The sequence below is a fragment of the Neolamprologus multifasciatus genome, chromosome 7 (assembly GCF_963576455.1).
Source record: "Neolamprologus multifasciatus chromosome 7, fNeoMul1.2, whole genome shotgun sequence".
In the NCBI taxonomy this organism is placed as follows: Eukaryota; Metazoa; Chordata; class Actinopteri; order Cichliformes; family Cichlidae; genus Neolamprologus; species Neolamprologus multifasciatus.
This window is the reverse complement of record NC_140445.1, coordinates 45417451-45429930: the sequence shown is the minus strand read 5'-3', so window position 1 is coordinate 45429930 and position 12480 is coordinate 45417451. Positions and strand designations below refer to the sequence as shown.

The 12480-nt window shown below is 42.4% G+C and overlaps 1 protein-coding gene across 8 annotated transcripts in view; it reads left to right on the top strand.

Moving 5' to 3' along the window:
• Window positions 1–349: 349 nt before the first annotated feature.
• Window positions 350–12480, top strand: part of LOC146515080 (transcription factor SOX-6-like) — a 100087-nt gene continuing 87956 nt past the window's right edge. For 4 of the 8 annotated variants that reach the window (XM_085165463.1, XM_085165464.1, XM_085165461.1 and 1 more), the window contains exon 1: window positions 351–909. The gene's annotated coding sequence lies outside the window, so the exon portion shown is untranslated. The other 4 variants (XM_085165466.1, XM_085165465.1, XM_085165460.1 and 1 more) reach the window with 2 other exon arrangements.

Sequence of the window (12480 nt, the reverse complement as noted above, 5' to 3'; positions counted from 1 at the left end):
TATGTTCATGTTATTGCAAAACAGAGTAAAAAAAAACTTTCATTGGTATTTATTTACTAAAATGTCCCCCATCCCATTTTTTGATCAATATATTTTTTAATCCATATAAAACAAGCAGCTTAGCCTAACCACTGCGTGAGTTTTAGTTCTGTGTGATTTCTGATACAAAAAAAGAAAAAGAAAGTTTGCAAGGGGAATAAAATCACGGAGGAATCAAAGAAATCAAAACGCAATTTTATTCCTTTTTTAATCGCGCGGGTGATCGTGAGTTGGTGACCGGCAGCCTGGTGCGAGCATGCACGCACGTGCGCTCAAAGGCTGCACACACACACTGAGAGGAAAGGCTGGGACACGGGTGACAAGAAAAGTCAGGGGGAAAAAAGTACCTGTACAGGAGTGAACAAGAAAAATATAGAATGGTTTACGTTTCATCAAACATAAACAAAGAAAGTGACACAGGCGGACAGAGACGGATAAACAGCCGAGGGAGAGAGAGGATAGGAGAGAGAGAGCCAGAAGGAGAGAGAGGAGGGGTTATCCAGCCTCTGCCTCTTCACCCGACAGTGCCCCGCACTCTCACTTAAGCCGCCACACAGCGCCGGCCGGGAAATAACCTGAAATACTTTTGATTAAAAAAAATCCTCCGGGTGACCTCCGGTGTGACTCAGCGCAACTTCTGACGACGACGCCGAAGTGTCCCGGTGTACTTTCTGATCCTCGGCGGAGCGCAAACACGGAGTTACCAAAGTCCGCGACAGGCTCCAGCGATGGTGACTTTACGCACGAGATTTGGAAGCTGTTTGCACTGACTCCTGTTCTCGCCGCCGAAAACTCTGTCAGCGTCGCTCCCCCCGAAGAGTCGTCAAGTTTGCAAGAAGCACACAGCGCATGACGAACGACTGAATCCAGGTAAGACCCGTCCTGCTACATCTGCGTGGAGGCGCCGGGACGGTCAGCCCGCGCCACCACCGGGGCTGCTCGTTTTGAAAAGTCCGTGCGCACTCCGCTTATCTCTGCTCCACAACAAACCGCGATGACAGCCGCAGACCCGGGCTGCAGGACTGTGCTTAAACCCCACAGCAGGGCTGTGATTGGACCGCATCACCTGAAAAAGTAACTCCGGGCAATTCTTTTAGAAAAGTTTGGTGCTGTAGAGCTTATAGGGAAAAAGTTCCGTAGTCATTTTTATTTGTCATAAATGACTCAGATTTAGATCCAGTCACAGAATTAGATTGCAATAGGTTTGTAATTAAGTGATAGTAAGCTTTGTCAGGAGCTCGCCGTCTGTTACAGTTGTTTTCACACTCTTTGTATTATGATAATACTGCAAATCGTTTTCACCTGTAATTATATTTATAACAGCCACTGTAAAACCGCGTGCTTGTGAGAAGAGCCTAAATGGAACATACATATTTAGATAATATATAAAATTAACAATAAAGAAAAAAAATCTTAAAAAAAATACAAAAACACACAATTTCCAATTTTTTTCAGCGCATTTCCACCTTCTTCCTTTAGTTTGTGTAATCCAGATTCAAGGTTATTTCCAGACATAAAGGATGCAATCGTGCAAGAAAAGCAGGCTAAACTTCACCCTCCACTACATCCCTGTCACGCACCATTAACAGAAATGGATTAGCGGTTCTGTAGCACCAGAAAATTGTTCTATAGGCTTAGAGCTCATTAAAAGACATTTAGAAAGAGGTCGAGAGTTCAAAAACTTTGCATAAAAGTTTTTGAGCTCATTATCTTGAGTGATAATTCTCAAGAGCCCCAAACTTGAACTTGAAAGCAGCTTTCAGAACACTTCACAGAAATAAAGCCGCTCTTAAAGTCAGCCCATCGCTCAGGTCGGCTGGAGGATGCGGGCTGCTGCAGTTTCAGCATTTTCCTCTCCGGCCACAGCGGTGGCCCTCTCGTCTGTCAACGCGAACGCGTCGGGTACTACTGCCGGACCTCTGTGGTCCTCGTGCGCGTTCACGGGTTCGCCGCACATCCACAGTGTACAGTTCCGTCCGTGGCCGAGACTGTGGTGGTGCCCCTGCGTTTCCCCACTCGCTCTGGAATACAACCGATAGGAAAACAGACCACAGAGGCGAGAAACCCCGTCCTCAGGGCCTGAGCTGTTCCGGGGTCACGCAGACTGATCCTAGAAAAACCCGTGAGCCATAAATGAAAATAGACCCGCAGCACCAACACACACACAGATCCACCGAGACAATACAACCGGACAGGACAGCGTCCCGGGACGGCCCACGAGATAAGAAGTTAGTCCGTAAGTCTCCTTCCACCCCCTTCATCTTTTTCTTTACGTGGCTTTTTGCGTTTTTTCTTTTCGTACAGTGCATCTGAACTTTCTAGGAGAACACGAGTTTGAGTTTCACCTGACACTCGGACAGAGTGACGGCGCCGGGTATGTGTGAAGTTAATTGCGTGGGTGCATGAACTTGAGCCACGCGGAGAGGGGGTCAGTTTCTTATTCAGAGCGGGGAGAGAGACCCGCTTCTCGGGCAGATCAGCGTGGGACCTTGTGTACCGTGTGAAAGCTTTTGGCCCCGAGTTCACGGTGGGGATGTGACAGAGGGTACAGGAGGACAAGGCGCACGACAACGGCGGGCACCGACTGATAAAGTCACTTCAGGGTGTTCCCCGTATTTAGAGACACGCTACACCTCCGAGATAAGCCTCTGCTGGCCGGCAGATAAGGAGCTTTCAGAGAGAAAGAGAGAGAGAGAGTGCGAGAGAGAGAGAGAGAGATCACACGCGTGACAAAACGAGTTTAAAAACCACTGGAGAAGGAAGCCGAGTGTCCGGCTAACGGTTTTACTCATTCCTAAATAGCTGAAACCATTTTCATCGCTTGTTGTTACGGGAGTTGTAGTAATAACGCGCGATTTCCCACTATCTGCTGTAATTGTTAATTGTTTCACTCCTTCTTCTTCTTTTTGTTTTTGTTTGCTCATCAAATCACTCCTCTATTCACGCTTAGAATCGCCCCAGCTTGACAGATCCTCAGGTTGCCAGTTTGGGCCTGCCCACGCGCAATAATGACAATTTCCAACAGGTTGTTTAATTGTTTGGACTCTGGCAGAACTATTTATAACACCCCCCCCCCCCCCCACACACACACACACACACACAACACACACCGCCACCAGCCCTCCTCCTTAACTCTCTTGTAAGTGAGAGTGTCTGTCTGAAAAACAATCCGAGGAAGGGGGGTCCGCTGGAGTCGATCTCCTGTGGTATTTTCTTTTGAGCAGGTGGTGCGAGTTGAAGTTCCCTCATAAGGTAAAGTGGCATTAGAGCGTCCAAATGGCAGACTTATATATAGGCTGCCAATTCAGCACATTGTTCAGGACTGCATGGCTGCGCTTTCTCCGCTGTCTGACGGAAGACCTGCAGCTTTTTTTTCTCCCCCTCTTCCTCTGTGGGAATCAGCCTTGACAACAGGCGGACAAGCGTGAACACAGCGGCCGGTCCACACAGTGACCGGCCGCTGAACAATGTGAAATGTCCATCGAATCTCGAGCAAGTGGGAGATAATCGTCACCCGCCTTATAAAATATATAAAAAAAATAATTTGATTTACTCTGTATAATATTTTTACAGATTTAAAATATAAAACAAATGTTTTAATTCCGTCCTTGTTTTTTCACAGCTATTTTTTAAAAATTTAGTTTTATTTTAATTACATCACACCATCATTTGATGTGGACAGTCACATTTTCTGATTACATCTTCCTCTGTTCACTTCATCGGCATGCTCCTTGTTTTAGCTGTGATTCAAAAATCATCACATAACATTTATTTCCAACTGGATCCTGAAATGTTTGAAAATTTCAGGGCTCACTTCTTTTTATTTGTCTCACTGTGAAGCGTTGAAAAATGGGCTTACTTAGAAATCCAGCATTAATTTGATGTGCCACATATACGTCTTCTTCTTCTTCTTCTTTTTTTTTAGGATGCTGGGAGGTCTTTTTCCTGTGGTGTGATTCAGAGAGACTCTTTAGTGGCAGACAGAGGGCACAGTCGGAGGGGCGAAAGATTAAGAGATCTTACAGCTGTTAGAAAAAAGAGGGACAGAATAGAGTCAGAATTTCGGCACCAATCAGACACTCGCTGCAGATGAGACCCAATTTTGATTTTTAGAATCTACTATAAGTTAACTCTCTTTGGCATTACTGTTGTTTTAGTTGCATATTGAGCTTAACATCTATCTAACATCTGACCGCACTGTAGCAGATCTGAACGTTTCCATATGTTGTTTTTTTGGAGGATGTCAGTCACCTTCATCGGAGAGACCCGTCTCTTCACAATTTTAAGCCTGTGGCCAATCTGGAGAGTCCTAATTATTTGTTTTCAGGCTCTTTGAAAAAGACACCAGCCCCCAAATTGGACATGTGTTGTACAAACACAAATTAAACATTTAGCCGTAAGTATTTCTCCCTGAGTCCTAAGTGCATATTAGTCAGCCTATACTTATCTCTGGCCCAACGGCACACCCAAATTGCAGTGTTGCTGCTGAAAAAGAAAGGTTGGGGCCCCAGAGAATAAGCACTTGAAACATGCTGGCAGATGCCCATAAGTTTCTCAACCAAAGTGGAAGCTTAGGTGTGTTTGTGCGCACAGTGCATGTATGTGTATGCTTGTTTAGTGCACTTTCACATCTTTTGTGTTTTTTGCGCTTGTCCAGAAAGAAATCAGACAAATGTGTGACTAATTGTTCTCACGCGTATTTTCACTGATTACATTGTGTTTTTGCACATGAGCGTGCACCACGGCAGTGTGTGTGTTCTTGTGGCACAGTTAGGTGTGTATCCTATAAAAGGATTTTTGGTGTGTTTTATGGTGTGTCCTTGTCATGAATTTCTATATTTATAACAAGGCTTTCTGCCCGCACGCATGTACGTGCCTTCATTGCGAGTGTGTGAATGTGGGCCTGACTGGATGGACATCCTGCTCTATGGATTTGTCCCCATGTTTCCACCATGATATAACCCTGGAAACAGCTTCTTAATTTTTTCCCTGAGCAGAGAATAACAGGGTGCCATTTTCATTCTTCTCTCTCCTCTCTTTCGGTGGTCTCGGGGTAACCTTTTCTTTCTGCCGGTGAATCTCCAGCACCTGCTCCCAGCCTTCCAATTTTAAAAGCTCAAAATAAGAGCTTACCTGACACATACACTTCTTAATGACAATCTCCTCCATGCAAGCACACAAGACACACATTCTCTCGTCCATGTCACATTTTTGCATACAGTATGTAGTCTTTGCTCGGCATTATGACATCTTCTCAGATTCACTGCGTCTCTTATTTTGGGGTTTCTTGATGCACAGAAGAGCTCAAGCTTTCTCCATCTTCATCAGCTGTTTTCTGCCTGTTCTTTCTTTATGCATCGTGTGGCCAACCTTTGATGTCTGCAACATTAACATTAGCTCTTATATACATGCAAAGGATAGAGTAAGATTTCTAAATATGTGGTTTACACGAGCGCTTTGACAAATGGTTGTTGTACTGTTAACATGGACACAGACTAGGCCTTTTGCCTGAAGAGGAAAACTTCTAAAAGGTGGCTTCAATCCACCTTAAACCTCTTACTGTTTTTTTTAAACAAAAGCTCTTTTTAATCATATGATATGAATTTGTAAAACAAAAAACATTTGTAATTTTTTTGGTTCATTTTAAGATTTGAATGACTTGGCAGTGGAAATGGCAGCATCGTTCTTGCTGCTCTCTTGCTTTTTCTCGTGTGGAAAAACTTACCATCACCGCTGACACAAAACAGAGAGCTGCCTTTTCTCCACGCTGCAAAAAGTCATTTTTGGAAATGTAAGAACTAAATTATTGAGGCAACATAAATCACCAAGCAAATCCAGCCTATGGTATATACACATAAGAAGCAGTGCAGGGTGGTATTTTACTTTACTGCTGAGACACTTTGTGCCCAGTTAAGGTATGTTTATGCATCCTTAAATGAAGCAGCTGTCATTCTGATTCCCCTGTGGAGACATGTGTGAAAGAAAAAGTGGGATTTTATTTACTTTGCATTGTAGTCATGTTGCAAATTACAAATTAAATTGTGGCATCTGAAACAACCAACTAACATTTTTACATTTATGTGATGACTACGATGTTAGGTAGTGAAAAGTGACTTGATGATGTTCCCTTTTTCATCAGGACAAAAAAGGAAAGAAAAGCACATGAACTTAAATTTGTTTCCCAGAATTATGTTATTTATTTTGTGAAAAAAAAAATCAACACAATTACATTACAAATCAGTAAATGCAAAAACCCAAAGGAGCAGAAAAAAACAAAAAACAATTAGAAAAACAGGAAGATATAGCATTTGAATTTCTTTTATATTCTGTAATGTTGCAGCAGAAGAGATTCGTCTCAGTAGTTTTTCAGCGTTGCTTATGTAAAACCCATCACTGTAACTTTATTGTTTCTTAAAACAGGCTGACTCATTGTGAAAAAGACATGGCTGTTTTTTTTTTCCTGAAGTTGACCAACCCCCTAAACTTCAGCACATGGCAGAAGTAAATGTCAAAAACAAAGAGTACATCGGGATAAGTTAGATGATTGTCGTTAGCCTTTATTTTTGGTCAGGCCTATCTGATCGCCGGCTTTTTGAATTTCTAATAAGGCTAGAGGGCTACCAGGTGACTGACACAAGTGCTCTAGTGGCTCTTTATCTGTCAGTCAGCAGTCGTGGCCTTGGACTGTAGCAGCAGAGGCAGCAGATGCTTTGGCAATTACACTCCTGATGATTTTACAGAAGAAGGAAATCACACAGAGAAGCACGTTTTTCAATTCCAGGAAGGTTTTTAAGTCCTTCCTGGTCCATCGGCTTTGCTTTTGCATTCCCACTTTCTCTTTCAGCCTTTCAGTCTTCCTCTTTCTCTCCTTTCCTTTCCCTTTGGGTTACATTGAACACTCCAAACTAAAGGTATATGAAGTGGCTGGCAGTAAAGATGATCAGCCATGACCCAGAGATTGGAACAACATTTGTGTTAAAAATGTAAAGAAAAAGAACTTACTTTCTTCTTTCGGTAAACCAAAAACACTGTCATACAGAAAAAAAAACCCTCTGGCGCTCTACTTTGTCATGACATGAGTTGTATGATTGGTGGGAAACAGAGTCTTTGCTATTGTCTACACTAGGGCAATGGTAATTGTGTTGGTGTTTGTTATACTTGTTGTGATGGTGATATAAAAGTTCTGCAGATTGAAGTTGTGCAGTGCACAACTGATACTCTTATGTTTGTCCTGTTATTTTTTGTGTTTGCAAGAATTAAATGCCTTGTGTGGAAGATACAAACCCTCAGATGTTAATTTATCTGTGGTTCATTTTTATAATTTAACAGTAAAGCTGATCAAGAAAGATTTCAACGTTAATGATTAGTACTGGCTCACATCTTAAAAAAAGCAGTGAGTCTTGGGTGGATTGTACTGTTGTAGGACTGAATAAAGGCGAGTGTCATTGGCAAACATCTCCTGTGTAGTTTATGCTGCTTCAAAATCAGAAGGGTGGGGTTTCATATCTAATTACTAATTATATCTAATAACAATTGCTGGAAAGTTTTATCAAGCCAATGAAAGTGTTTGAATATCTGTTTACGCTTACATTTTTGTGTAATTAACAGCAAATCTTGCTGTTTGTGGATTGTCATGCAACATAGGCCCCACCCCTCTGGCACACCCAACAGGTTAAAACAAACAAAAGAATTTATTTGCACTACCTTTTGATCAACATCAACATGCACCTTTTGTGCATGTTGATGTTGCACAAATTGTTCCCAGGTGCTCTGTATTTATTTGCTTTCTTTCTTTCTTTCTTTTTTTTAAAAAAAAAAAATCTGCTGATTTTTTAATACAGATTGCTTCCAGGGCCACTTTAGTACAACACGGCAAGTTTCATATTGAACTTGCTTTGCAAGTCTGTCTGTCCAAGGATGGGGAAAAAAAAGAAATGTGTTGAAGTGTTTGTGGCAAGAGGAAAGTCCTCTTGTGCTGTCCATGAACCTTTCTGAGAGCATTTTGATGAACAGCTGAAAGTGGCAAATGATGCTCATACTGACAAAATAGAACCACACGCTACTGTGCATGTGTACTTTGGCTATAGGACAGTGCCCCACACACATTCATACTCAAACGCACATATGCATCCTTGGGCATACAACGCGTTTATCAAAACATACAGGGAGTGCTGTCACAACTTCACTGCTCTATTTGGCTCAGACCTTAAGCAAAGAATTGACTTTAGTTCAATACTTTGAAGTTGAATTTACTTTAGTGTAAAAAAAAACTAATTACAAACTATAATAATAAAACAAATAAACTGGAAACAAATTTACATAGTAATTAGGTCTACTTTGAAGAAATAGAGACATGGATAGGAAAAAGGTCTGTAGGATAGACAGTGTAAAATATGGATGTAGCCACTGTGACATGAAAGTTTGAGATGAATATTTTTTTTGTCTTTTGGTGTTTTGAAACCAGTTGTGACAAGCAGGGGGGTGGGACAGTTGAAATCCATGCTCATTGGCTCACTTTCAGTGAAATGGATAATCCTCGTTTCTGACACTTAGAATGACCAGAATTAAAGTTTTATCCATATGACCCAAAGCTTTATCCATCTTTTATATCATCTATGGGTTGTAGCCTGTTTTGTAAACACGTATTATGATCTGATTGGATAAAGAAATGGACAAGAAAAACAAACAAGCAAGAAAAACTTGCATAAGTTCTTTTTAAAATAACTGGGTTATTTCCATAATGGAGAAAGTGTAAAAACTGTCCAAACTGAAGCAACATAAGCTCAGATGTGTTGAGCTTAAGTTGATGATTTGGGTCAAGTTTGAAAAATAAGGGAAACTATATTTCCCACAGAAGTGTATCCTTATTAAACCCTTTTTAACTTTCACGAAAACTGATGTAAAGATCGCACAGTGTCCCTTTAAATGTTCACTTATATTTGAGGTCGTTTGTATTCTGACCATAGTTATGGTTTATGATGCACATTCGTTTTTTGTTTCTTATTTTAAAATAAAAGATCATTTACGGCACAATACAGTAAATTCCACTGAGATGTCATTTCCGTGCATACGTGGTCACGAGTTATTAAATGTGAAATCTGAATCTGCATTTTTGGTGACTCCGGGTCTGATCTGTTCCACTCTGCTCGTAATTTGCCCTCGGTGCTGTTCACGCTGATTAAGAACAGAACTCCTTTTTGAAAATTACTGTCAGTTATAGTTTCACTCTTAACAGCATATATCACAGTTTCCTTGGAAGCCAATCGGGACGTGCCTTTTGGAATCTGTAGTTTTTTGCTGCATAGCCAGTGTCATTCTATTTTTCCTCTCCTGGCCACACAACCTGAGAGAGATTAATAACCTCTTTAAAGTTAAAGAACAAAAAAAAAAAGGAGTAGAAGAAGAAGAAAGAAACAGCTGCAACAAACAAACCCAGGGAGGCTGGATTCTGGGTTCATGTTTACATTGCTGTTATGATTTGGTCCTTTCCTGCTCCTCCCATCTGCAGAAGCGTCACGCTGTTCTAAATGCAGGCTGGGTAACCTCCACTTTTACCACTAGTAGTGGTTTGGAGTAATGGGGCGTGGAAGCAGGGTTCGGGGTGCGAGGCCTCTGAAATGATCCTGTGGTAAAGTAGTGAGGGCCAGGATGACATGGTCCCACCCGCTGAGCCCAGGACCGAATCCAATTGGTCATCAGCCAGCTTGTCTACACAGGGCGTTGCCATGGTTTCTGAGCCATAAAGAAGTCTTTAATCGAGCCGTTGTCATCATAGGATGGTGGTGACCACTTGGGCTCAAAGTGGAGAGAGATAGGCAGCAGTAAAGAAAAAAAGAGAGAAAACAAGATATCAGCTGTGAGGCTCAGAATAGAAAAGGCAGAGCCCTGTCTTCATAACATACACACATAATGATCATCCTTTTTTAATGTGTGTATTTATTAACGACATGCTCCTGAGAAGCTCTGCTGGCTCATGCCTGTTTGTATATGGCATGCTATGTTCTGTACATACTGTTGGATTAGCAGAAATGGGGTGTGTGGTGTTTAGCGATGACGAGATGCAGAGGAGTGGCGCTGGCTCGGGTATCGAGCTGACCGAGCTCAGACATCAGGTTTCCTCCACTCGGGCCAACGCATTTTAGATGGCTGGATGGACAGCAGTATCACCTGCTGACATTTACGCTGGACGGTTTCACACACAAGAATACACAAGATATGGTGACTGGTGTTAGCAGCACTGTGTCTGTTTACTCTGCTGTGAGCCATCAGGGTCTTCAGGAGCCCCACCTGTTGATGGTATCTAACATGAACGGCACATTTTGAGAGGAACTTAAATTAAATGATTAAACACGGCAAAGAAGCGCTCAGAGCAGTCGCACTGGCTCACAAGCTGGTGTGTGACAAAATGAAATGGCCTTTTGCCTCAGTCCTTCAAGTTGATGGTGCCTGCCACTGCAAGAGGGAAACATGCTGCCTCAGCAAGCTGTTTAGTATCATTCTGGACGCTGTTTCTCCCCGTTAAATATGGGAAACATACATAGACGGGCCTGTGATGTCACTTGTTATTGCTGGAGGCCCACTGTAGGAAAAATCTCATTTGCCTTTGTTGAGCGCTGTAGTGAAAAGGAGCTTATGTTGTAAAGATGTTACTGTAGCTTCTGCGCCGCCCGCCACGTCTGTGTGTGTATGTGTGTGTGTGCGCATGCCTGTGTCTTTAGCTGTCTCTGCACTACATTGTGCATCTAATGTTTGTTTTTCCTCACATTTGTGCAACTTTGACCAGACAATGGTTTCTGTACCTGTTTGTTTATGGCCCAAACAAAAGAAGTTAAGAGGCGGCCCTTTGTGCAGGAGATTTATGCATGACAGCGGCTATTGTAATTTTCATACATGTTTCCTCTGCCTGCCCCCTCTTTGATTTTTCATGTGCTCTGTGAACATGCTTCACCACCCTTTGTGCCAGAGAATAAGATCTAACTTAGGGACGGTGACGATGGAGTGAGTCATGCCACTGAGAGAATGAAATATTCAGCAAAATCTTATGGAACGTAATGGTTACATGTTGGGATAATGATTTGTCAGAGGTCGCATCAAGTTGCTAAAGTTCCACCTCTAAAGTTCGTTGTGACGCCCACAAGATGTTCCTGGGACGGTGCAACCCAAATGCAAACGTGTGCACGTGTGTTAACCCGTGATTATTTTTTTCAAGCTGAAAAGGAAATTTTAAGACTAAGAGAGGTAAACTGAAAGGTCAAAAAAATTTACAGAACTGTGGAGAAATAAAGTAATAAATGTTGACATCATGGTTTAGAATTCTATAAAATAAAATGTGTGCATGAAAAAGGAAAAAAGAAAGAAACATTTTTCCACAAAGTAGTACTCAGGAGCAGTGTGAGATGGTGTTTTTCTTTTTGTTCTGGTGATGAGATAAACCGTATGTTTGAAGCGGACGTATGGAGAAAAGACAACTGGAATAAAACGGTTGATATTTATTGCCACCGCAGTTATTCCCGTTGTTTTTTCTACCAATCCTGACGACCACCTCCTCCATCTCAACAAGTCTCCCCTCACATTCAGCTTCTTCGTGTTTTACGGAGCAGCAGATTTGTGTGCTGTCCTCTAAATCATTTCCCTCTCTAGCAGATTGCTCCCCACTGGAATATTGGCCTGACAGCCCTTTTCCCCCCCCTCCTTCTACTTCCCCAGTGGACTCATTTACATTTATGCACGCAGCAATTAATTACAGACTGGCGCTGGCCTTGTAAATTAGAGGGAGCTGAGGTCGCCCTCATTAATTGCCCCTGACAGTTAAAGCCTTGTTTGGGTCGTGACAAGGTTGACTTTAGGCCGGGACACAGGAAGCTTTGCAAAGACTGGCGTGTCTTCATGCATCTGATATCATTTTGGGGTAAATTAACATGTTTCTTGATGACTATGTTATTACTAGTTTTTTTTCTCTTCTCTTGGACACAGAAGCATTTTGCAGTCTCTGTGTTCTTGGCATCCAGAGGTCACCATTCCATTCTTTGTGTTTTGTCTTCAGAGTAATGCCTTGTGTATTCTGGGGGTCTTTCTTCCAAATGCTTGCGTATGGGAGTTTTCAATAGGCCCAGGAGTCAAGCAGGCAACTTCTCACGGTTTTGGCCTTTTCATGCGAAGACGCTCCAACTTCTTCCAGCTCCTTCCTTCACAAGGCCCTCCTTTCTTCTCTGTCACGCAGCGATGTGTTTGTGCATACCTCACCAGCTCGACAAAAGAAGGGAGAGATCCTATTCACTTTTGCCTTTGACATTCACCTCTTGTTTTTACAATCTTTCCAAGGCGCGCTGTTTGCACAGTGGAACAGGCTTTGTCTTGAAGAAGCGGGACAATGGTGAGCACCATAATGTAATCTCCTAAGGGTGGTGAGGTTTAGACATATGTGCTGGCGCTTGCCCCTAC